Genomic DNA, 26,341 nt, shown 5'->3' with positions numbered 1-26,341 from the left:
AACTGGATAGCAACATGAGGTCGCTGAGAAATGATAGCAGAATGACGTTATTTGAAGTTGGGTAGCAGGAGATAAAGCCTGGGAGGATAAACCTCCTAGAACTGTACAGGACCGGAGTTGCATAACAGAATAACATCACTGGAAGTTGCATAACAGAATAATATCACTGGAAGCTGGGTAGCAGAAAAAAATCTCAAAAGGCAAGAAAGTAAAGCCTGGGAGAGTAAACTTCCTAGAAATGCACAGAACGTCAGCCTGAGAAAGAACAATTCTACACTATCGCAGATTGCCCAAGACTGTTGGCTTGATTTTGATATGAAATAGTCACTATGGAGGGTGGTTTGATGATGCGGCACTGGCAAGTGGATAGCAGAGTGACATCATTGGAAGCTGAGTAGCAGGAAAAGTCAAAAACAGGACAAATTCAGAAACAATGGTGAAGAAAACAAGTGAAGCATGCATGGTCCCCCGTGAGTGCACAGTGAATGAGGCATAAAAAATGACTAAGTTCGGCGTTTGCCCCCCCCCCTCCCATTTAACCCCAAAAGTACCCAGTGGACGTCAAATCCTGGTTAAAATGAACCAACAGTGCAGTTTTAGACCTTAACATATGTACCATAAAAAAAAAGAAATGACTAAGTCCATCATTCCCCCCTATTTTGCCCCCAAAGTCTCCAAGTCTCTTATTCAAATTTGAGTTCAGCACCATGCAAAACTGCTAGATATACACAGAAAACCTTAGACAAATATGGTAAAATAGTCCCAAAAATGGAGTTAGTTACAACTTTTCAGAAAGTTTGATAAAAAATCCAAGGCATCAATTTTTTTTAATAAGCACAAAAGTGTTAATTTTAACTATTTTAACACGAAAGGCACTCCTAGAGGGGCAACCAGAGTTTTATGTTTGTGCAAAATTTCAAAAAATTCCAAAGCGTTGTTATTGAGAAAAATGCGGACAGACGAACGGACGAACGGACGAACAGACAAACGTGAATTTACAGGTTCACCCTCCTTTTATCATGGGACCCAAAAAAAAAAAAATGAATTTGCGTCTGTCAATGGTAGACCGATAGACGTAAAATCATTTTTTTTAATATGAAAAAATTTGATTTATATATTCATAAATGAATAACGTGAGGCGTTTTAAAAATTTAAATTAGTAATGATTATAAAAATAAAGTGAGAGGTATGTTTGCTTCGTTTCATGAACTGTCTCCCTTTTTATCATACAATATACACAACGATGACTCTTAAGTTTTCGATTCATATCTAATCATTATCATGACATTTACAAGTAGAACGAAATGATTGTTTTCCAATGAGTTCGATTGTTTTTCTATGAATCATTTCCTTTATAACACCAATGAGTGATTTATTTTAGATTACCAAATTATCATTTTCTGGAAAAATTTTTTAAAAGGGCTACAATTTTAAATACTGAAAAATGCGATTCTAATTTTATATTATAGAGACATGTTATTGTGTAGAAAAGTGACATTTTAAGTTTTAGTGATAAAAAGTAGCATTTTTTTAAATATCATTTTAATATTATTATTGAAGACTATCAGGACTACCCGGCATTGTCCGTGGCTATAAACATCAAAATAGAAAATGTTGAATAATGTGAGTAATATCTTTATATTAAAACTGCTATCTCCCTCATTCTCTCTCTCTAACTATATCTCTATCTTTCTTTTTTTTTTTTTTGCCCTCCTCCATTTTCACCTCCCTCTCCCCAACCTTTTCTTTTCTCTCCGTTACCCCATTCCTCTTTCTTGTTTTAATGTGTTAAAAAAACGTAATGTAATTCCTTTACCGGAAATGTCCGCTTTAAATGTAATACTGTAATCTTATGTTTATTGGTCCTGGACAACTCTGAGTAAAATAAAACAAAATAACATTATTGATCCCAGGTAATTCCGTTCCCCACCCACTTTCATGATAATATAGAGAAATGATGTTGATAATGATAGTAGTCCGATGAAATTTGTCCCAAATAACGTCGTGTAGAACAAAGCCAATGGATAATAAAAAAAGGATTGAATTAAAAAGGAATGGAAAAAAAAAACTAAAAAAAAAAAAAAAATTACAAAAAAAATAAAAAAATTACCGAGCAAATGAATAAAGAAAATGAATAGAAAAATAATAAGTGCATATCGTATATAATTTTGAGGGTGTATCTAATGTAGTCTATGTTTTTTTTTTTAGATGAGAGACATACATGGCTAGATTAACAACATAACGAAGAAATTTAATGCATACCACTTACCAAAAGTAAAACTGTAATATTACAATTATTAATTCCGAGCAACGCTGAGTAGAACAAATGATCCTGGTCGATTCCCAATTTCTTGCCCCCACTCCCCCACTTTACAATAATATGAAGATAAATAATGTTTATAAAACAATAGTCGGAAGAGATTAACTATACGACACCTACAAAATAATACTGTAATCCAACAATTGTAATCCGGACAACGTCAACTAGAACACATGGTCTCGATCAATTCCTTATTTCTTGTCTGCACCTTTTCATTTCACGATAGTATGGAGATAAATTATGTTGATGAAGACAATAGTCTGAACAAATTTAATGTATATCCTTTACCAAAAGTAATACTGTAATCTTACAATTCAGTTGTTTTGTATTTGAATTTAGTGTTTATGATCGAACTAACCTAGGAGATATTTGTTATGTCTTCAATTTTATATTATTTATAATCTTCTATGTAATAGTGTTTTCTATTTGTTGGTCATGGCATCATTTTGTATGGGCAGAGGTCTTTTATGTGTTGTTGAAGCCGGTTCTAATATAATAGTTTCCAAGCTAATTTTGAGACTGGTGTATTTCCTCTCGTATGTACTCCACTTGTGTTGCATTGTTGCAGGATCTTTTATAGTTTTCGTGTATTGGTATATGTTTTTTGGTTGACTGTTCGTTCAGTTGCTCGTATGTAATATTTCGTTAAGTTTTGTGGTTGGGCTGTAGGTTTGTATATCACGCTTGTTTGTAAGCACGGTCCTCGTAGTTGGTAAGATTTTTTGTTTCTATAATTAAATATTACTTTCTATTTCATGGGTGTTTTAGTTATTTTTATTATTATTGTTGTTGTTGTTGTTGTTGTTGTTGTTGTTGCTGCTGCTGTTGTGTTTGTTTTTATTATTTATAGTATGTCTTAGGAATATCTGATTTTGAAATTTTGTTTAGTTCCTCCCTTTTTTAATATCTCATATCTCTCTTCCTTTTCCTCTTATCTTCCTCTTCTCTCTTTCTCTCTCTTTCTCGCATGCGCTCTCTCCCCGCTCGAAGCCTGTATCCTGATATAATAAAACGCTACATATATTTTGGATACAAATGTCTTCGCGTTTATTCATTTCCGAGAAAAAACAATCTGGTTGTAGATGAATATCAACCAAACAAATCGCTGAATCTAACATGTCAAAACCATTTTAGATGGGGCCTAAAATAGGCAGGTTGAGTGTTCACGTATTAATCGTTTAAAGCGGGAGTTTAGACTAAAAGGTAAAAACAAAAATAAGGTCACCAGAGTGAGAATTGCCTCATCTGCATGGGGGTGGGGTTCGTTGTAATAGGGAGGTATAGTTTATTTTCCTCTCTAGACAGATAACAAAACAGATCTCACTGATTTTAAAACTGATTTAATGTGAGTTTGAAATCAGGCAGATGCACGAAATGAGTGAGAGGAATTCATGAAACTTTTTGAAGATTTTTAGGAACAATCCCGAAAAATTTTGAAAGAAGAATGAGAGAGATTGAAATCAGAGGGATGGCTGAGAAAATACAACGGAAAACAATGAAAATGACTGAAATATTAAGGAAAATCATTGAATTTGAAGCTACAGCAGGAAGCCGGACATATAGAAACTACTACAGATGCAAAACACAAAGAAAATGCCACATGGAATGATGACAACTGTAATAATTGTAAGTTACCCTCCACCGCCCCCAAAATACAGTGTTGGCTTATGCAACACCACACCAAATAATCGAGAAGAGTCAAGGAGGATGGAAGGACCGAAGAGAGAAAGTACTAACCAGACTTTCACTGGATGAGTGTGAAGAGGACTGGAAATTTGGGGAATCTTCTAGTGAAGACCAATGGTAGCTATTAATGAGAAATCAACACTAAACAACTATTGCGATAACACAAACTAATTTGAAAAAGTTATCGAAAGAAGTGATGAGTACTGGAAATCTGGGAAGACTTGTTGTCACTCAGACTCCAGGGAACACCATAGGTTGTTCTCGAAGAGAAATCTTGGATGATAGCCCGTGTGACTATTACTTGTGAAAGCACATGTACCAGAATTGATGACCAAAGGTAAAACCATTTTGGTGCAAAAAGATGCAGGATAAGGAATCACCCCCAGCAACTACAGACCTATTACATGCTTACCTACAATGTGGAAAATACTAACAGTACAAATGAGGGAACAAATTTATCATTTCCTTCATAATCGTGGACTACTTCCTAAGGAAAAGAAAAGATGCCAAAAAGGAAAAAGAGGAACACATGACTTATTATATATGAACTTGGCCATGCCATGGATCAACTACAAGAAAGTGTGAGAATGTACAAAATACCAAACAAGATCAAATTAATAGAAAATGCAACGGAAACATGGAGACTTGGACTGACAGCTAATGGACAATACATAACAGATTAAAATACAAAGAGGTATCTTTCAAGGTGATTCCCTATCATCACTACTGTTCATCATTGCCATGATGCTCCTTAACAATATACTATGGAAATGTCCAGCTGAATACAAGTTCACTAATACAGAAGAAAGAATGAACCACCTTATGTACATGGATGAACTGAAGTTATTTGCAAAAACCAAGAAGGAATTAGAGACGCTAATAAACACAACCAGAATCTTCAGCTGGGATATCTGAATGGAATGTGCACTGCTGATCATGAGAAGAGGAAAACTAAAAGCAACGGAAGGTATGATACTACCCAACCAAACTGAGATGAGGGCACTAGGTGAACATAATAGCTACAAATATTTGGGTGTTCTGGAAGCAGACACCATCAAAACAGCAGAAACTGAAAGAGAAAATACCTAAAAAGGACAAGAAAACACCTCAAAATTAAACTATATAGTAGACACCTAACTAAAAGCATAAACACATGAGTGGCGTCACTAGTAAGATACTTTGGACCATTTATAGGTTGGATCAAATAAGAACTGAGGCTTCTCGACCAGAAGACCAGGAAATTCATGACTATGCACAATGAATTACACCCAAAGGATGATACTGCTCGACTATGTGAAAAGGAAACATGGAGGAAGAGGGCTGGTTTGTATAAAAGGCTGTGCAAATGATATAAGAAAAAAAAATAGAAAAATACATAGTGTAGAAAGAATAATTACTGCAGCAAAAGACATTGAAAAAACAAACAAGACAGAAATTGAATAAATGAGGGATAAGACGAGAGAAGAAAATGGGGAGAGAAACAACTACATGGACGATTCATAAGGATTACAAAAGATGAGACTTACAAAAACACTTGGACATGGCTACAAAAAGGAAACATAAACAGAGAAACAGAATTTCTAATAACAGCCGCACCAGATAATGCGATTAGAACCAACCGCATCAAAACAAGGATCGACAAGACACAAGAAAACAGCAAACGTAGACTCTGTGGACAAAGAGACGAAACAATAAACCACATAATAAGCGAATGCGGCAAACTAGTCTAAAAGGACTATAAGAGTAAACACGATCAAGTGAGGAAGGCAGTACACTTGGAATTATGCAGACAACTAAATCTTGAACACTCAAACATATGGTACAAGCATGAACCGGCAGCAGTACTTGAAAATGAAAGTCAAAAAATCATATAGGATATGAATATACAAACGGATAAACCTATCCAAGCAAGGCGATCAGATGTTATTCTAGTCAACAAGAAGGAAAAATCCTGCCAGATTGTAGATTTTGTCATTCCAGCAGACCACAGGATGAAGATCAAATACACTGAACTGGCCAGAGAGCTCAAGGGATAGGGAAGATAAAAAATATCAAGATAACATCACTAATAGTAGGAGCGCTAGGAACAATACCGAAAATCTTTGAAAAAAGAATGGGAGAGATTGGAATCAGAGGAATAACTGATGAGATAAAATGGATAACGGCAATAAAAAAGGCTCAAAACCCTTGAATGCAGACACATGAGCTATATGCACAAACTGGACATACACAAACTGCTACAGATGTGAAACGCAAAGGAGCATCACATGGAATCATGAAAACTGAAACTATAATTTAATTCCCCCTGCGCCCGTACCCCCTTTGTGTGTGTGTGTGTGTGTGTGCGCGCGCGTGTGTGTGTGTGCGTGCGTGCGTGTGACCAAAACCTGACGCCACACCAAATAAGCGAGAAGGGTCAAGGAAGATAGAAAGACCGAGGAGAGAAAACACTAACCAGACCTCTGCTGGATAAATCCAAAGAGGACTGGGATCTTGAGGAGGCTTTTTGCCACCCAAATTCCAGTGAAGACTAGTGGTCGCTGCCAACAAGAAATCAATGACAAGCGGCTGTAACGATAATGCAAATTCATTTTCAAAAGTTATCGAAAGAGGTAGAGAGTACTGGAAATCTGAGGAGATCACAAGTTGTTCTCAAAAAGGAATCTTTGATGATGGCGTGTGTGACTACTCCTAATGATTATTATTAATTTTTTTTTTTAAAAGATTTTATTAATCATGGGAATGACTTTCTGTGGGTTGCTTAAAGACTGTCTACGGGTCACGTGTTACACAAGTCTCAGGTTTGACACTCCTGGTTTAACAAGAACATATTATAATATGTTGTCATAAGCATATAAAACCATAAAACAATATAACATTACCGAATATCTTTCTCTATACTTAAAAAAATGTTTAAGAGCAAATATTCTTTCTCATTTCGTGTTTTTCTCTTCTTTTTTGTCTTTTTTTTTACTTTCGTTTTCTTTTTCATTTTTCCTATAAATAAATAGGTCCTGCTGTTTGTCTGTCTGTCTATTTGTTTGTTTGTCGCCTCTCCCCCTCTCTCCCATACGTTTTTAAGTTGTATTTCTTTCTTTCTTTTTTTTTTTTAGATATTTTTCTAAACGTCTATTCATTAGTTTGTTTACTCTTTTTTCAGTTTCTTCCTTCCTTTCTTCCTTTCTTCCTTTCATCCCCCCCATCTTCCTTTGTTCTTTCTGTCTGTTCTTTTCTTTCGTAAGAAAAAAAGGAACTAAAACAAGCTTCAGTAATAATTACCCAGGAACTTTGACCCTTACCGATTTACAACTGGCATACAGGTTCACACACACACACACACACACACACACACACACACACACACACACACACACACGAAAAAAATCATAGGCAGTGAAAAACTGAAAAACCTATTAATACAACTAATTACACTGTAAAATACATGCTGACATGCAGACGCTTTTTTACCTGTCCTACATTTGAAAATATAGATAAAACACATTAATATATTATTAAATGCGATCATTCACAACGGAGTATATATTTTGTCGAGAACACACTTATAGTCACGCACAAACCTTCTCTCTGACAGACACTTGTCGTCGACGGACACGAATGCATACATTCATAAAGCAGATATAAAACGATGACGCGTAATTGTAAATCCACAAAACAAACACCCACACGTTTAATTTGTACCTTGTTCGATCGTCTCAAATTTGACATATTTGTTCGTGTTTAGGGTGTCTATAACTATCTTCTTCGGTGAAAAACGAGCCCAACCTTACCTTTAAATTTACCCCCCCTTCTCTCTCTCTCTCTCTCTCTCTCTCTCTCTCTCTCTCTCTCTCTCTCTCTCTCTCTTAAATTACAGACACAATGCAACGTCTGTTCATAAAATGCCAATCCTTATGCAAATATAATAACCGATGGCTTAATTCGAAAATAATTGATTAATTCATCCCCGAAAAACAAAAAATGTTCAGTTCTCACACATAAAAAAAAGTAGTAGCGCTGGAAGTAGAATCGGGAGCGACAGCTTTTCAAGAGAGGAATAACAACGGCGTATTTTTATGAACGCTCAATTTATCTCCATTAAATATATCGAGAGATCTTAACTTTTCTTTCAAATAATTTTTCTTTCTTACGAAAACCTTGTAGAAAAAGAAATAGAAAGATATTAAAAAATTCAGGTCCCAGAACTTTCCAGAACCTTCAAGAAAGATCGAGAGGTTTATGGAATATTTTAATACTGGATGGCGTTCTTTATAAAAGAGGTTTTCGTACTAATTTTGCAATTGTTGGTTTGTCAATGTAATGAGCACAACCTCAGTTCAAGCATGATTCCAGAATTATGAATCTAACCGAAAGAATCCTCTTTAAATCCTATTCAAAAAAGGTAACTTCCTTGAAAATATTTCTCTGACCAAAGATACCATCAATTAAAAATTTAAAGATTTCTTTATATGAATAATTAAACTACTTCCCTTAATAGCCTCATCCATTTCCCTGCCACTGTGGTTTACTAACTACGTCGTTGGCTTAAGTAAAAATGTTTTTTTGTTTTTTTTTTGTTTTTCGTTTATGTTAAATGTTATGTTTATATGTTCAGTAAAGATTATATTTACATTTAACTCTTTGTTCGCATTTAATTTCTTATTTTGTAAGACTTTTAACCACGTAACAATAAATTCATTTAACACTTTTTATTTGGGAAGGTAATAAAGAATCATATACAACAGCAACAACAACAACAACAGGTAAAGATGCGGAATAAAAGTTTTCGCAAGAACTTATTTTAGATAGAGTGTTCGGATAACAGGTGCACACGTTCACTCCAACGACTTCGACCCTTTCCATTGTAGAAGGAATAGCTTTTTGATGTTGTTTCGTTATACACTCAAACTGATGTCAAGCGTAGTGGGTAAGTCTCCTCCCCACCTCTCTCTCTACAAAAAAAAAAAAAAAAGGAAAAAAGGCTGGGTTGCTTACAACTACGTTCTGGAGGTTTTTGTAGCAATGCAGTCAAGCCGACGGTAGTAGAGAAAGTGTGAAACAAAAACCATATTAGGATGGCCTCCCAAGCGTTTTAGTTTATATAGGCTTGTTCATGGAATTTCAAAAGATCAGTGATTGACTTACATGTTAACAAATTCACTCAATGGTTGCCCCATAAGTCCCTTTAAGGGTATCCTTAAAGGAACGAATGAGGCAACTACTGATAAATCAACCTGTGTCTTAAAATGTTATTAATAATTCTGTTGAAAAGCATAAAGTTGATCTGCAAGGAAACAGTGACTGGAAGTTGCGATGATCTTCATCTTCAAATTCGAAAAATCTGTGAATTGTTTGCGATAACTTCACAGATAAAAAGCTGAAAAATTAAAATCGGGTGGGCATGAAGAAATTCTACTGATGAAACAATCTTCAAAGTGTCCTACTAGGCATTCCGATTCGAGACTAATTTAAAGAGTGAGACAATTCCTTATCCAAAGACTGTTGGAAATTTGTGACTGAAACTTGATGAACAATATCAGGTATAGACTGAAGTTTGTTTGTAGCAAATATATGGTTGGATTATAAAAAGGATGGTGAAATTGTGGATGTTATTAATAATTCAATGAGTGGCATATTATAGAGTCACCTTGCATCATATTCCTTTTCAATCGATATGGAGAAAACTTTGGCTTATCGTTACACTGTTAGGCGGAGGTATGTAATTTCACGACTAATGTTCATGCTTGATTTAGCCGAACCTCGATTCTAACAGCTAAACGTATCTGCTGGGTTTCAGGTGTTCATCCTTCCAAGTATTAACCGATCCTTTAAGAGAGGGAAGTTTATTGTTTTCACCACAAAGCGTTCTTGTTCGTGAATAGCTGACGGTGAAATGTTAGATTTTTTTTTCTCAGTTCAAAGTTCCATTTTAGGTGCAAATCAATTCTTCATATTAAAAACAGATCCCTTGAGGCTCTCATTCACAAATATCCGTGGGCTTAGAACTAACTTAGCTGATGTTGAAGCATTTCTCTTAACAAATACCCCGGATATCTTAGCACTAAGTGAGACTAACCTACACTCCTCCATTCCCTCTAACCACTTTAACATGCCTGGATATCTCCCACTCTGCCGTAAGGACTCTGACAGACATATGCACGGACTTGGAGTTTACATTCGTAATACCCTTCCCTTGACTAGAGAAACAAACCTAGAAACAGATGATCAAGCCTTTATGTGCTTTAGACTAAACATGCAACACAATATTAGCTACTATTATTTTCTCTACCGCTCTCCCTCGACTCAGGACTGCTCCATAATAAACAAAGTATCTGACAGCATAGACACGGCACTGACCCTCGACACAAGCGCACAAATACATGTGTTTGGTGACTTTAATGTCCACCACAAAAACTGGCTTGGATTCTCTACTCACACAGATACAGCGGGCAGCACAACCCATAGCTTCGCTATATCTCACTCCCTATCACAAATTGTTACGTTTCCAACCCGTTTCCCTGACCAGGAAGAACAACACGCATCACTTCTAGATCTGTTTTTGACCACAGTTCCCGATGACTGCATAACGAAGGCCCACAGCCCACTCGGGAACGCTGATCATGCAGTGATAATGGTTGAAATCGCCCTAAACTCTAGACCCAAAACTGAAGAGCCAGTGCTCAAAACAACGAGATATTATAAAAAGGCTGACTGGGAAGCCATCAGGGAACTAATTAGAGATGCTCCATGGAAAAATATTTTCTCTCTCCCTCTTTATAGTAAGCCCCACTCTACCCAATGGTTTACGTCGACTTGTGCAACTGCCATTGCTCAAAAGCAGCATGCATACCGTAGGTTTAACCGACATAAGTCCAGTTCAAACAGACTGAAGTATATAGAAGCTAGAAATAACGTTAAGAAAGAAATAGCGACAGCTAAGAGAGAATTTACGGAAACCACTAAAAAGCGCATCGAAGCACAAAAACTAGGAACTCGAGACTTCTGGAAAATCTACAACAGTGTAGTAAATAATGGGCAATCAACAATTCCCCCACTAACCAACAATCACGAGGTTGTCTCCTCAGCAACCGACAAGGCTAACATGCTTGCCAGTCGGTTTGCCTCAAACTCTACACTGGACCCTTCCAACCACCCCCTATCTGACTTTCCTATGCGGACAGACGGCACACTAGACGATCTGAAAACCACCCCTGCTCAGGTGCATGCTATCATAAAAAACCTTGATACCTCAAAAGCATGTGGACCCGATCTTATCCCAGCTGTGCTATTAAAAAAGTGCTCAGCCGAAGTAGCTCTCTCCAAACTCTACAACAAATGCCTTAATGAAGCTTGCTTTCCGGTCTGTTGGAAAACTGCTTCTGTTGTACCAGTATTCAAGAATTCTGGCGAAAGGACAGACCCATCAAATTATCGCCCCATTAGCCTCCTCCCACTTTTTGCCAAAATATTTGAGACCATAATTAACCATGCTCTAGTCCATCATCTTACAGATGCTAAACTACTGACTGACAAACAATATGGATTTAGACAAGCCCGTTCCACAGCAGACATCCTAACTGTGATCTCTGAACGTATATACCATTCACTGGACAACGCGGGGGAGGGCAGAGCGGTAACTCTAGATATATCTAAGGCTTTTGACGGGGTATGGCATGAGGGTCTCCTCAGTAAAATCAGATCATACGGTATCACTGGTAGAATACTTAACATAATTAAATCCTTCTGAGATAAGAGAAAAATCCAGGTTGTCCTCGACGGTCGTACATCTAAACAATATGATATAAATGCGGGGGTGCCCCAGGGTTCTATCCTTGGACCTCTATTGTTCCTGATATTCATAAATGACCTCCCCGACAACATTGCCTCTGAGATGGGTATATATGCTGATGACACTACACTCTATAGCAGGCACGACAGGAAGACGAATGAACACATTTCTAAAGAAATGGCAGAAACACTAGAGAAAGACCTCCAATCTGTAGTGGAATGGGGACAAAAGTGGTTGGTCGCGTTCAATGCTGCCAAGACTAAACTAGTTTCATTCAATAATTACAAGAAACCCTCTCTACCACCCATAGCAATGGCCAACGACTCTTTATCTGAGAGTCCATCTTTCAAACTCCTTGGCCTAACGTTCACAGGAAACATGAGTTGGAACAATTACATTGAAGGCATTGCCAGGGCCGCTGCAAGAAAGGTGGGCTCTCTCTACCGTGCTAGAAAACTACTAACACCCGAAAGTATCCTGTACCTCTATAAGGCCACCATTCGCCCATGTATGGAGTATTGCTGCCACATCTGAGCTGGTGCATCTGCTACTAGTCTCTCGCTCCTTGACAAGGTTCAAAAGAGAGTCGCAAACCTGATAGGCCCTGAACTGGCATCTAAGCTTCAGCCTCTGTCCCATCGACGAAATGTTGCATCCCTCTGCCTTTTCTACAAGTATTTTAGGGGTGAATGCTCTGACGAACTGCAATTACTTGTGCCCCCACGACGTGTGCACCCCCGACAAACCCGACAGGCTGCTAAATCCCACCCCCACACTGTAGAGATCCCTAGATGTAAAAGATCTTTTTACTCCAATAGTTTCTTCCCCAGAACCGCTAGACTCTGGAATTCCATTCCAGGTCCTTGCTTCCCCAACAGTACTGACGTGCAGAAGTTCAAGTGTAACGTGAACCGACACCTTGCTGCCCAAATCCCTACATAGTACCCCAGTAGTTGTTGCCCCTGATAGTAGCCCCCTACACCAAAGTGGCAATTTGCCTTGTTTGGGGTGAAAATGTAATAAAAAAAAAAAATAAAAAAAAAAACTTTTCTTTTGTGGCGGTGGAGGTAAAAATGAATCAGTTGATAAAATTTTTTTTTTTTAAGTCCTTTCAAGAGGATGGGACGATAGATTTTTCTCTATTTGAAGTACCACTTTGGAGGTAGATCAATTCGTCATATGAAACACCGTATCTTTTCTCTCCCAGAGCGAGGTGTAAAAATGGAGTAGTTGATAAAAGAAAACTGTAATAACTAATTTAAGGTCCTTTTAAGAGTCACTCATGATTTGCAAATTATTTCTTCCGTTGCTTGGGTTTAGATTGTTTATCAAGCATCAACAATACATTCGCCAACGCTTTTGCCCACGAAAGAAAGTGATTGGCCAACATCCACATGTTTTTTCTTCAGACAGTTCTCCATCCGTTGATTACCACCACTAAGATTAATGTGACATATATTTTCTAACATTTTTCAGCGATTCTAAGCTTACCATTCATAACTTAGAAGCTTTGACCTATCTAAATGTCTTGAAGGCATGTCTTATCTGTTGCTTTAACAATGCAATAATCCTAACAATTAAAGTATATGACAATGAAAACTTTATTCCCCTTTCTCTTTCATTCGCTTTCAAGAAAACAATAACTAGCAGTCACCCCCGGCGCTGCCCGGAAATGAATGTGGAATGCCGTGTACCCTTGTTTCCAGCACAGGACCACATCTTCATTCCTAATTTTAAATTTATATAATTTTAAATTTTCAAATTATAAATAAAATAAAATTAGATTTTATGTTCCAGTTTATCATTTTTATAGTGACGCACGTGTTAGATTCCCTTTTCCGGCATGGCTGCCGTCACATTGAATATGCTGATAACATTAGTTCAGGCTATAAAGAGGAAAAGGATAATAATGGAAAAAAAAACAGTAGTAGTAGTAGTAGTAGTAGTAGTAGTAGTAGTAATACCACCACCACTTGAGGTGAAGAAGAGTAAGAAATTACAAGAGAGAGGGGAAAAATCATTTGGAAAGAAACTACAGTGTATTTTTTAAGAATACTGAATTTAGAGATAACGGCAACTGGAATTGGTTGGTCAAAGGAGATCTTAAGAGATCTGATGAGAGCACATTAATGGCAGCCCAGGAAGAAGCCACTTGCACTCGGTCCATCGAACACTACATCGATAAAATTGCAGAATCATCGATGTTCAGAATGTGTAATGAAAAGGACGAAACATTAGCGCATATTGTATCAGAATGTCCTATGCTAGTTCTACACCAGTATAAAAAAATGGGGATACGACAAAATCGCCCAGGTCCTACATTGGAATATATGCAAACTCTACGGATTAGACCACAATGAGAAGTGGTATGAGCATAAACCAGAAGTGGTTCAGGACAAACTTCTTTGGGATATGCGCATACAGACTGATAAGGTCCTTGAACACTCCAGACCTGACATAATTTTACTAAATGAAAAACAAAAGAACTTGCTCAATCATTGATAATAATTCAAAGAAGATTACCCAAATATATTGTGCTGAAAAAAAAATAAGTAAAGTAAAACCTTGACCTTGCTGTTTATCGGTGTCCTGTACGTATGGTATTAAAAAATCTATATATCTATACAAGTGAAAATGTGTGTGTGTGTGTGTGTGCGCATATCCCTACCAACTAACTCTGTCAATTTTCAGTGTAGAGACTCGAGATTTGACATAAGGAGTATTGGGATTTGTGAAAATCTTCTTAATCAATTTTCGGCCAGAAATTTGGCTGTCAAGGGGTCAAAGTTCAACGATTTGACCTTTGAAAATTCTACGAAACTCCTCCGCCAATTTTGGATCCAAACACTTGAAATTTTAAATGTGGTTACTTGGACATGGACCAAACTTTAAAATTTGATTTGAGATCCAAAAAAAAAGAATGTTAAGGGTTTTATAAGTTTTAAAAAATTTACCTCTACGGTCTCTACGAAATTACTCAGACAATTTTTGGCTTAAACATTTGAAATCTTACATAAAGTGTATTCACACATAGGGCAAGTTATGAACAGTAGATAGGGCCCGAGCAAAGCCGGGCTGAACTGCTAGTACTTATATAAAATTAATGCCACCATTGAATTCTGCTTAATATTTTATATTTTAAAAAAGTTATGTTTATTCTAGATGTTTTGCTTTCGTTTTTATTTTTTATTTTTTTATTTTCGTCAGTTTATTCAAGCTGGGGATGGAGCATCCTACCGGATGGCAAGCATTCACCCACTAACTCAGATATTTCAACCAAGAGATCTTTTTTTAAGATTCTGACCGTCTCTTGAAGTGCAATTGCTTGAATCTCTCTTGCACTTCATTCACCGGGTATATTTGTCAGGTAGTTTTTGAAATTCGTTTTCATGGGTTCAGTTGCTCCTATAATAACTGAAATGTGTGTGTATGTGTGTGTATGTGTGTGTGTGTGTGTGTGTGTGTGTGTGTGTGTGTGTGTGTGTGTGTGTGTGTCCCGCTAAAAAAACCCCAAAAAACTAGGCATCGTTGCTACAGACAGATATAATATAACCATTTTTTAAAAAAATATATTCATTCCCTTGGGAACAACAGAAACCGAATTATTCGACATTTACAGATATTTTTTTATGTTATCATTGTAGTCAACGATATTTTCTAGTTACTAGAAAAAGCGAGAGAGTGAGTAAAAGAATTATAACGAGATACTGGTGATGGAAGGCGTAAAAAGAAAGAGAGGCGAGAGGCGAAAGGAAGATGAATGGAAGAGGAGAGAGAGAGAGAGTGAAAGGTGAGAGGAAGAGAGAGGGTGATAACAGCGAGGCGAGGCGGGGGTAATAAAGAGAGAGGTGGTGATAGTGTGAGAGAGGGAAGAAAGAAGAGAGGGGAGGAGTGGTAAGATTGAGAGATGATGGGGAGGAGAGAGATGGTTAAATATGAGAGTGAAGACAGAAGACAGAAGAGAAGGGAAGAGGAAGACAGATGCAAAGGGCGGATAGAGAGATAAGTGTTAAAGGAAAGATGTTACACACTTTTTAACTCTTCTATATTGTTGTCCATGCTTCCGGGCAACGTCGAATAACCACGCTAGTATTAATATAACAGAAATCATTTTGTAAGTATTCTTGATCGTATATGTGAAAACTCCAGAGATGAACTCCACCATTCCTCAAGGTGATATTAGTCGAAAATTAAGCATGTGGAAGTTAGTAAAAATATCCACATTCACAGGTTTTTCAATGTAACTCAAATTACTCATACTATCGGATATTTCTTGTGAATTTTTTTTTTTTTACTGTTCAAGACAATCTTTGAGTTTCCGTGAAAGAAAAGCAAAATAAATTAGCATAAATTCTAATATTTCTACTTAATAATCAGCACTTTTGGGAAAGACCTCTTGGGAAACACCTGGTTGCCCATTTTCCCACCATATATATATATATATATATATATATATATATATATATATATATATATATATATATATATATATATATATATATATATATATATATATATATATATGTATATAAATTATTTTTAATAAAAAAAAAAGCTATAATAAGCAGTGTCAATCGGTTATGTTTAACAATATTAGCTTAAATGAAAGAATACTGTCTAAATACACCCAACATTTATAATCATGACATCCTGCACTGGTGATTCCCGAAAGAATCAAACACTAGCGGTTGTAAGTTTTTACTAATTGTTATAGTAAGATTATACATACATACATACATACATACATACATACACACACACACACACACATATATATATATATATATATATATATATATATATATATATATATATATATTAATATGTTTAAATACATAGATTAATTACACCTACAACTAATATTTTTTCAGAATGCTCAATAAAAACTAAAGAATTATAAATATACATTATGCATTAGGTTCGTGCAAAAATAATGTCGTTTTTTTGACGTTCAACTTCAAAACATCATAACTCCTTTTATAATAAACTTTATTAATCGAAATAAGAACCATTAGAATCGACATATTTTTTCCAACAAGAAACATGTTTATTTATCCCATTAGGATAGAAATCCGGAGTTCTGGAAACGATGAAGTCATTGAAGGCTGATTCGGCATCATCTCGGCTTTTGAAGCATTTTTTTGTGCAGGAAGTTGTCGAGATGCTTGAAAAAGTGATAATCAGTGGGCGAGAGGTCCGGTGAATATGGCGGGTGAGGCAGAGTCTCGTAGCCCAATTCGTTCAGCTTCTGCAGAGTCAGTTGAGCAACATGCAGGCGAGCGTTGTCATGGAGGAGAATTGGTCTCTTCATATTGACCAATCTCGGGCACACATGCTGGAGCTTCTGATGCATTTTGTCAATTTGTCCGCAGTACTTCTTAGCCGTAATCGTTTCGCCCAGATTCAAGAAGCTGTGATGGATGAGATTGACCGCACACCACCAAACAGTCACTATAACCTTTTTTTGTGCAATTTCGGTTTTGAGAGGTGTTGTGGAGCTTTTCCGGCATCCAACCACTGTGCCGAATGTCGCCGGTTGTTGTAGACGACCCATTTCTCATCACACGTCACAATCCGCTCGAAAAATAGTCTATATCGTTGCGCAGAAGTAGCACACCTCAAAACGACGATTATTTTTATTATCGTTCAATTCATGCGGCACTCATTTATCCAACTTTTTTTACTTCCTATTTGCTTTAAATGGCAAACGACTGTTAAGTAGTCGACCTCGAGTTCAACAGCAACTTCTCGTGTGGTTTTGCGAGGATCGGCTTCAATTAAGGATTTCAAATGTTTATTATCAACCGCAGTCGGCCAACCGCGACCGTTTTCATCTTCTAGGCTCTCGTCACCATAGAAAAATTTCTTGAACTACCATTGTGCGACACGTTCGTTAGTGGTTCCTGGGCCAAACGCATCAGTGATATCACGAGCTGTCTATGCAGCTTTTCGGTCTAGTTTAAACTGAAATAAGAAAATCCTGCGGACTTGAATTTTGTCCATGCTGTCGAAAAGCCTGCAAAAAATGAATGAAGAGATTAAGAACGGTGATGAATAACACAATTCGATAGAGCGAAAAACGCGCTTCAAAATGATATATAACATGGCTATATATATCAATGAATTAATTCAGAAATCTCTATAGATAAAAGCGAAAATGTGTGTATGTATGTATGTATGTTTGTATGTGTGTTTGTGTGTTCGCTAAAAACTTTCGACAGACACGACGAAAATTCACAAACTCGGTATCATATTGAAGCTTCATCCTTCGCTCGAAAAATATCGAAAAATTGGCCAAAAACGTTCATTTTTTTTCACCCCGAAATCGACAATTTTCGACAGGGGGGAGGTCAACAAAACCGGTCCTCTCGTGACGACGACCGGTTCTACGCATGCGTCAGATGACGTCATAACCTGATTTACTTTAAATAGTTGAAAAATTGACTAAATTTCATGTACGTCGCGTTAGCTCAGTTGATTAGCGCGTCGGTTCGTTATCTAAACGTTTGGGTTCGAATCGTGGTGTGCGATGTCTTTTTTTTCGATTTTTTAAATTTAAATATTGAACCAGTGTTATTTAAGCCATTTTTCACGTAACATTCGTTTTTCTGTTTTTTTTTTTTTGTTTGTTTTTTTTTTACTTCGCTTATCCACCCCAACCGCGCACTCCAAAACACCCGGGTAACCACCGATTTTTTTAAATTTTAATATCGAAACAGGGTTATTTAAGCCATTTCTTTTTTGTTTTTTTCGATTTTTACATTTAACATCATTCGTTTGCTTTACGATAGTTTTTTTTTGTGTTTTTTCGATGTTTTGATTACCCCCGTTAAAGTTTTAACGTTGTTGTTTTTTTTTTACTTCGCTTATAACAAACACACCTGGCCATTGACCTCATTTGCTGAATAGCTATTGCTCTACGACACCTGTCAATTTGGTTCTTACTTAAATAAATTCAAACATCTTTCAGTAACTCATTTTGGCTGGCCGATTTTATTTTCAAACTTCGCCTCAGGGCTTCGGGTTCGATCCTACCACCCGGTTTCTTTTTTTATTTAACAGCACACACACCTCCAAACACCCGGGCAACGCCGGGTACCCCCGCTAGCCATATATAAAAGTCACATATGTGAGAAAACGATATTGTTTATGCACCAACCTAATATGAACATTTAAAATGGCCAACGTAAATGCAGTTACGTTTCAAAACTTATTCTACTCCATCGGGGCCAAAGTAACTAATACAAATAATTTATGCAAAAGAATTCAAACTTAAGAATTTCAGACAATCAAATTTTATCGGTATCAGCTGCTGTCTAGACAGCGACACTTACTCATCTATGAGGATAGGAGGGAGGTGTCACTTTCTCCTCTACCCCTAACTTGCCTTTTCAGTTTTCCCCTTCACCGTCTTGAGATCTTAAATTTTAAAATAATGTAACTATTATCAGTGTGTGCAGATATACACGCACAGAAGCAACAGAGCAAACACTCAGACGCACATATATATACGCACATATATATATATATACACACACACACACACACACATACATACATATATATATATACATTTTATTTTTCTACTAAGACAAAATGTGTACTAAAATAACCAGGACTACAAGTTCATGTGTGTCTGTTGTTTTGAAATAACATCCGCCGTCCTAAATAAAAGAATTAATTCTTTTCTAGTTGGATAGCTTGAAAATGAGTAGGTATTTTGACTCCAAGTTTACTGCCGATATCTATTCTGCACTATAAACATTTACTTAACTCCTTATAACTTGTTAATCTTACTTAAAACCATCTTTATATCGTATTATACATTAACACTATCTTTTAAACATAGTTTCAAACCATTTTTTTTCTGATAAGAGAAGTGGGTTATCTTCCTTTTCAATTTAAGAATTTTGTTATCGATAGTTTATATATTATATATATATATATATATATATATATATTATATATATATATATATATATATATATAGAGAGAGAGAGAGAGAGAGAGAGAGAGAGAGAGATACAGTGAAAGTGAAAGAAAGTTCGCAATTGTCATTTTTTCAAAAACTGCAAATTTAAGCTAAATTGAATGTAACTGTTTAAACAACCTATACCTCATTTCATTCGCCTTTTATTCCTCCATGATTTTACCTGTTCATATTTAACTTTTGATAGAAGTATATATAAAAAATTAACTTCAAATCGAGAAGGCAAAAAAAAAAAACTCTGCAAAATGAAAAATTGTTATTTAAATATAACTTTAGAACATTAATGCCATACCGAACAGGAACAAAATGGACTAGTTATTATCTAGTAGCATAGCCCTTCTGCAATTTGACAGCCTATAATCTTTTAGGCATTCCTTGAATTAGTCTGCGGCAATACTCTGGTGAAAAGGCATCCCATTTCTCTTTAATTTTCGTCCAAAGTTCTTCCAGATTTGAAATTTTATCATTGCGTAACTGTTGCTTGATGCCATACGTTTTCGATAGGATTGAGGTCTGAATATTGTGCAATCCAAACACGAAATATCATTATCTTCAAGGAACCTTTTGACATTGCCAGCTGTCTGAATCGACATAAAGATGGGATTATCGCCCAAATTCCGGCCAAAGTAGAGTAGAAAATGCCCAGTCAACATATTAATGTACTTGGTCGAATTAATTCGATTTTGCAAGCGAACTATAGGCCCTGGACCATTAGCACTAATAACGCTCTACACCAAAAACTTAACCTTAACCACTTTGTAGCGTTGAAACTGTGCACCGAGGATTAAATTCTTCGTCCTTCCTTCGAGTACGTACTATCTACTGTCACTGCCTAGCCTAATGAAGTCCAAAACTAATAGACAAAAATTTGTGGAAGTCAAAAATTATTATAAGAGAGAAATGGCCGCAGATAAAAGAAGGCATATTGAAGTCACCAGAAAATGCATCGAGTCACAGAAATTAGGAACTCACGATTTCTGGAAAATTTATAACAGTATAGTAAATAATGGGCAATCAACAATTCTCCAACTATCTCACAACGTTGAGGTTATTTGCATGGTACCCGAAAAGGCAAATCTGCTTGCTCGGATTGCCTCCAACTCCACTTTAAACCCAACAACCCACTCCCTTCCAAATTTCCCTTTGTGAACAGAAGCCACACTCGATAATCTGAAAATCACTCCTTTCCATGGCCTAAAATACCTTGATCCCTCGAAGGCGTGTGGGCCTGATCTCATCCTTGCTATACTACTAAAGAAATGTCCCACTAAAGTTGTCCCGGCATTCTCCACACTCTTTAACAAATGCCTTACCGAATTTTGCTTTCCTTACTGCTAGAAAATTGCTTCTGGTGTACATGTTTTCAAGAATTTTGGCGAAAGAACTGACCCACTAAATTATTGCCTTATTAGCCTCCTCACTTCTCCCTTTCTTCGCCAAAATAAAAAAAGCACTATTCCACCACTTTGTAGATAATAAACTTTTCTCCGACGGACAGTATGGATTTAGGCAAGCCCATTCTACTGCAGATATCCTAACTGTAATTTCCAAACGTATATACCATGCACTGGATAAGACAGGGAAGGCTAGATCAGTAGCCCTATACATAAAGGCTTTTAACAGGGATTGGCACGATGGTCTTCTTATGAAAATAAGATCATATGGTATTACTGGACGAATATTTAACATAATCAGATCCTTTTTAGATAAGAGAAAAAGAATCCAGGTTGTCCTCAATGGCCGTACGTCAAAACAGCATGATATTAACTTGGGTGTGCCACAGGAGTTGATCCTTGAATCTTTATTATTCTTGATCTTCATAAATGACCTTCCTGATAAAATTGTCTCCGAGATGGGTATATTTGCTGACGACACTATGACAGACTTGAGAGGAAAACAAATGAAGATATATCCAAGAAAATAGCTAAAACCTTAGAGGAAGACTTCCAGTCTGTAGTGGAATGGGGCAGTAAATGGGTGATAACGTTCAATGATAAGCTTCTTTTCTTTAATAACTACAAGAATCCTTCTCAATTACCGATTTCTATGACTGATGGCACACTACCTGAATGTACTGCGTTCAAACTCCTAGGTTTAACAGGTAAAAATGAATTGGAATAAATACATTGAGGTAATTGCCAAAGCTGCTGCAAAGAAGGTGGGCTCTCTACCGTTTTAGCAGGTTATCCACACCTTGTGCTCATTTTTGCATTAAATACGTAGCCTTATTAATGCCGATTAATCCCTGACTGTGTATCGAACAGATACCATAATACTTAGTTTGCTGCACATTTTCATAACAAAAATCTATACAAAATTTCAACCACGTCGGCTCAGTAGTTTCCGAAAAAAAACAAGCGAAACAGGCATACAGACATACAGACAAAATAAAATATAATATAGATATTGTGGTTTGTTCTTTTTTGTTTTACTTTACGTTTACACAAACAAGCCACATCTTCAATTGGACGTAAGGGACTACTATTTGGGACCATGTTTAGGGGAGATGAACAAGATGTTGGTTTACGTTAAATTTAAACTTCGGCATGTCAGTACAGTCAGGGAAGCAGGTAGCAGGAAGGGAATTCCAAAGTTTAGCTGTTCGAAGGAAGAAATTATTAGAGTAGAAGGCTTTCCGTCATTTAGAGATCTCAACAGTGAAGGGGTGGGATTTTGCCATTTTTATTTCGTTCACACATTCCGCTGGATTTTTTTCTCATATTTTATCGCATACACCTTTCCTAATGCAAACTATGCAAAAGATCTGATTGAATTTGAACTCGGTCTACTGATTTTAGGTCACGTTATTATCATTCCACCCGCACAGCTGTTTTTTTTTTTTTTTTTTTTTTTTTTTTACCGGGTCAGTTGTTGAATTCTTGCAAATCAGTTCATTAGTAAACATGTATACAGCTGAACCCGTTCGGCGACTTCGCCTATCGTCGCCTCCCTCGCCGCCACTGAAACACCCAATCGTAGGTTTCATACAAAACTGCTCTAACGAGATATATCGTTTCATTGATACCTGATTGAAATTGGTGACACTAGAAATATTTGCTGTGTCATAAATTACACCGACGACCTGATTCCATCTCTCTTTCTCTCTCTTCTCTTATCTATTCTCTCTCTCTCTCTTCCCTCCCCCCCCTCTCTCTCTCTCTCTCTCTCTCTCTTCTGATGTCTCTATCAAAGTCAAAACAGTTTATTCTGATTCGTGACTAAACGAAAGGAGAAGTGGTGACTCACCTGCTAAGAGCGCGCTTATCGTTGTCCAAATTATAAAAGTTGACGCGTAACTCACAACTTACTTATACTTGCACATAACCCCGAGAAAAATATCCGTTCTTTATCGACAAACATTACAACGCAGAAGACGGGAGTAAATGTTGCTTAGATCACCGTAATCGATCTAACATCTTCTGCAGACATGTCAAACATGTGACTCGCGGGCTGCCTGCTGCCCATTACAAACTTATTTTTGGCACGCACAGACAGCAACTTTTGAAAAACTAGAGGGAGGAGAAACATATCAAAATAAGAGTAGTGAGAATTTATTATCTGTCTTTACTTTAGGAAAAGGTTTTTTTTTTTTTTTTACATATAATCCACTGATCGACACTCTAGAACGTCACGAAAACAACGTTTTTCGAGTAACGATTAATCTTTATTATAAAATAAGTTTCATTTTTTCATTTGATGTGAAAACTTTTCAAAGAACTAAATCGACTGATCATTACTTATTGTCTTTGATTAAACTCGGAATTGCACAAGAATTTCGGTTTGACGCACCAAAGATTGCCGACGACAAGCGTTACCAAGCATCGGGACAAAACACGAAAAGCATGCGCATTGTATTTGTTGCTGTTGTATTTAGATATCGTATAACGATTAATTAAAATTTTTGTTATAGTGAAATAAAGAACACATTTATATCTCGTATTATTTGAATTCATCGGACTACTGTTCTCACCTTGAATGTCATTTTCACAAGGTTTCGGTCGATGTAATCTCCAACCTTCTTCAGGTGTATCTTGTCGAACTTGGGAATGTCTCTGTCGAACTCGGGAATCTGGACGAAATTTCAAATTTCTGCAAGAACCCATCGAGCAATGGTTTTATTTTATTTTATCTTTTTACAAGGGAATCACCACTTATCAAGGCCCAGAGGCCTCTCGAGGATAAGGGTTAAAGTGTACAGCGGTCAAAAGGACAATATCATAGTAATCGTTAGAAATGTAAATTTGATAAATTGGATTACTTAAGGGGAACGGCTCATCAAGAACTTGTTTACATTGGACTTGAAGACAACCATATTGTAGTTAGCTGGAAAGCAGGTAAACGGAAGAAAGAAGCTTTGTTCATGGAATCTACGTTTAGGTTTAGGCACAGATAAAGAGTGGAGGGAAATTATTGATAGTGTTTACAGCCAGACGAGCGTTTATCGGGAATGTTTGGCGAGGGGGGGGGGCATAGATTAGAACTCAGACGAGCACTTCCCATGAAAATAACGATAAAACAGAGAGAGGCTCGCAACGTCTCTTCTGTGAGAAAGAGGTTGCAAGAGAAAAGGGCATTTCTCACTAGGCTACAAAGCCTATTTTAAACTCTGTCAAGGCAGGATAAGATCTTCCTAGCAGCTTCTGCCCAGATGTGACACCAATACTCTATCCTTGGGCGTACTTGGATTTTATATAGGCAGAGAATTGCATCAGCAGGTAGAATTGATGGTTAGAGTACTTGGAAAAATCAATTGTTAAAGTAATATTCTCCTGGATGTTCAAGGTTCAATTCTCAGTGTGGGCGGCAGAAAAATTGCGAATTACTTAGAACCTCTATCCATTCATAGCTGATGGAATATGAGAGCATGCTATCTCCATGAAGTAAATAAAGTTTTCCGTTCGAAATTCTGTCACGAGTTCAACAGAAACATTCCCGAGTTCGACAAGATACACCTGAAGAAGGTCGGATGTTACATCGCCCGAAATGTTGTGAAAAATGACACTCAAGATGAGAAGAGTAGTTTGATGAATCCAAATAATACAAATAACAATCCTCATCTAAAAGATTCAGAAACATTTTTGTCTCATATTAATTTTATTCTGTATATTTTTCTTAATCTACATGCATGTTTGTACTTGCATTCTTGAACAGAACCGAACTAATGTATGGTTCTAAATTAATAGAAAAATATTTTGAAATAATTTTTATTAAATGACTTCAATTATAATTGCAAAAGTGCAACCCTTATGACAACAAAAACTGGCTCTCTTGAGTTTGATATGTCTGGTCTAAATGGCACGAATTAACGTTGTGAGGTTTTAAAATCGTCTGAGCGAAATGTCTTAGCAAAAATATTAAACAAAGTAGTGGCTTTTTTTATTTTTTTTTATTCAATTTTCACCCCAAACAAGGCACAGTGCCACTTTGAAGCAAGGGGCTACTATTAGGGACTTAATTAGTGGGGTCATTATGAAGGGAGAAGAGTAGAAAGATGTTTGTTAACATTACACTTGAACTTCTGCATATCATTGCAGTTGGGAAAGCAGAATCCCGGAAGGGAGTTCCAAAGACCCGCAGTTCTGGGGAAGAAACTATTGGAGTAAAAGGCTTTCTTGCACCTAGGGATCTCAACTGTAAAGGGATGAGACTTAGTAGCTTGTCGGGTTTATCGGGGGTAGTTACGTCGGGGAGGTACAAGTGTTTGCAGTTCGTCAGAGCATTCACCATTAAAGTATTTGTAGAACAGGCAGAGGGATGCAACATCTCGTCGATAGGACAGAGGCTGAAGCCTAGATGACAGTTCAGGACCTATCAGGTTGGCGACTCTCTTTTGAACCCTGTCCAGGAGCGAGAGACAAGCAGCAGATGCACCAGCCCAGATGTGACAACAGTACTCCATACATGGGCGAATGGTTGCCTTATAGAGGTATAGGATACTGTCAAGCGTAAGTAGTTTTCTAGCACGGAAGAGGGAGCCAACCTTCCTTGCAGCAGCCTTGGCAATGCTCTCAATGTATCTATTCCAGTTCATATTCCCTGTAAACGTTAGGCCGAGGAGTTTAAAAGAAGTACTTTCAGGCAATGTGTTCTTGGCCATTGCTATTGGTGGTAGAGAAGGTATGGACGATAAAACACAACCATTGTCTTTTTTTTTGTTTTTTTTTGGGGGGGGGGGTCCCAACAAAAGGAGGATGGACCTGTAAATTCACCCTTGTCCGTTAGTCCGTTCGTCTGCCCGCACTTTTTTCAATAACTACGCCTTGGAATTTTTTGAAATTTTGCACAAACATTAAACTTGATATAAGTAAAAAAAAAGTAACAGAACGGATTTCCCGGGAAAACTCCGGTTGTCCCCTAGGGGTGCCTTTCGGGTTAAAATAACTAAAATTGACACTTTTGTGCTTATTAAAAAAAATTGATGCCTTGGATTTTTATAAAACTTTCTGAGAAGTTGTAACTAACTGATTTCTATATAATTTTGTTTGTCTATACTTCGCAATAACTATTCGGTGTGCACCAGGGGCTCTTTTAGGGCTAATAAAAACACTCCATTTTTGGG

General features: G+C 36.9%; 1 long non-coding RNA gene across 1 annotated transcript; it reads right to left on the bottom strand.

Moving 5' to 3' along the window:
- Positions 1–16,764: 16,764 nt before the first annotated feature.
- LOC145249376 (uncharacterized) lies at positions 16,765–23,317 on the bottom strand. Its single transcript, XR_013863520.1, has 2 exons — positions 23,029–23,317; positions 16,765–17,808 (listed from the first exon to the last, which is right to left on the bottom strand). It is a non-coding gene; the product is annotated as an uncharacterized LOC145249376 (long non-coding RNA).
- Between the last annotated feature and the right edge of the window lie 3,024 nt (positions 23,318–26,341).

The sequence above is a fragment of the Euprymna scolopes genome, chromosome 28 (assembly GCF_053919585.1).
Source record: "Euprymna scolopes isolate OS-2025 chromosome 28, ASM5391958v1, whole genome shotgun sequence".
Lineage (NCBI taxonomy): Eukaryota > Metazoa > Mollusca > Cephalopoda > Sepiida > Sepiolidae > Euprymna > Euprymna scolopes.
The sequence above is the reverse complement of the archived record's forward strand: the minus strand, read 5'-3'. Positions and strand labels throughout refer to the sequence as shown.